Here is a 1,545-nt window from a genome sequence, read left to right as displayed (position 1 = left end):
GTTGGATCGCATGTTGCGGTTTTGAACAGGTGGGCGGATCTTCATCTTCATTCCGCGCAAAACTCGATCGATGATCTATTCCGTAGTGTAATGTAATCTGAAGCATACGAGGAGCTGTGTGGCTCTAGTGCTGGAATCTAGCAGCAAAGCCAGAGCTGTATCTATCAATCTATTTATATCTGCCCGTCACAGCACACGCCATCGCAGCCGTCGGTCAAACATGCTCACGCCATCTCAGCCGCAGGTTGCCCCGCGCCCTGGACTAGTAGTACCTTATATTTCTATATGCAATCAAGCCAACTCACAGTAATCATGACTCGAGGTTCCTTTCAAGACTTTTGGAGCTGTGATAAACAAGACTAAAACATAAATAAACCACCCGAGGGCATCTTTACACAGGCATGCTCCACCTATCTCGCATCCGCACCCGCATCCGCATCCGTCGCCAAGGCCCTCCCCGTGCATGGAAGATGGCACAGATGCGGAGCATGCCCATAACGATCTATCCGAGCTTGTTTTCGACTATCTGGTTGTAATGCCAACAATATTATTTCCGACTATCTTGTTTGAAGGGCATCCGTGCCGGACTAGTCCCAACACTTTTAGACCTCAAGTGTAGTGCGTTTGGTTGCAAGGGCGGTCATGAATGGGTTGGGATCGTTTAGAAAATAGACATGTTTGGTTATAAAGCACATGAATGGTTCGAGCCAAAAAAAGAGAATATGCCATGAAGATGCTGAACCGTTCCACCCAACCAAATCGGTCCCGTCCTAAATATGTGAGCATGACTGGTGGTCCCGTCCTAAATAATTAGCTCACCACTTATATTCAGCCAAACACATGAATTGAATGGTTCAATCCCAAAAAAATTGAACAGTCCCAACCCATTCATACGACACCTTCAACCAAACGCATCCTAAATGCCCGCAGTGCAGTTGGGACGTTTGTGGCTCACAACCTGTCCTCAAACTATGGAGCTTCGGGCGAGCCTGCACGCCCGCCCCCACTCGTCTCCTTCCCCCTACCCCTGAAAAAAAACCCTTCTTCCCCCTAGGTCCATTTGGCTCACCGGCAACTCTGATTGGATGGACATGGTTGTGCCGTCCGCGGACACGTCTGAGCGTGTCCGGACATTCGGCGATGCCCCATCCGATGGTTGCCGTTGGAGATGCCCTAACAGGGGGTGCGTGGCGGGGTGCGCCTGCGAAACTGCGGCGCCTCAAGGGCCTCCGTGCGAAAATGGCAAAGAGCCAGCAAAGCCAGCCAGCCTGGACTCCCCTGGACTGGAACTGGAACTGGAGTTCGTTCACAGTAGAGTAGAGCGGAGCGGAACTGAACCCCACTCTTCACGCCGCCCCGATCCGGCCGCCCCGCCGCCGCCTCGCCGCATTCCCCGCCACCTCCCGCCGCCGCCGGCGAGACGCCACGGCCGCCCGAGCCCCCGTCGCCCTCGCCATTCATTCCGCCAGCATCTCCCCCCCGCCCCGCCCGTTTGACCGACCGCCCAACCAACCCCGCCCACCACCACCCGCCCCATTCAAATCC

Source organism: Triticum dicoccoides, chromosome 3B, assembly GCF_002162155.2.
Source record: "Triticum dicoccoides isolate Atlit2015 ecotype Zavitan chromosome 3B, WEW_v2.0, whole genome shotgun sequence".
In the NCBI taxonomy this organism is placed as follows: domain Eukaryota; kingdom Viridiplantae; phylum Streptophyta; class Magnoliopsida; order Poales; family Poaceae; genus Triticum; species Triticum dicoccoides.
Note: the sequence above shows the minus strand (reverse complement) of the source record.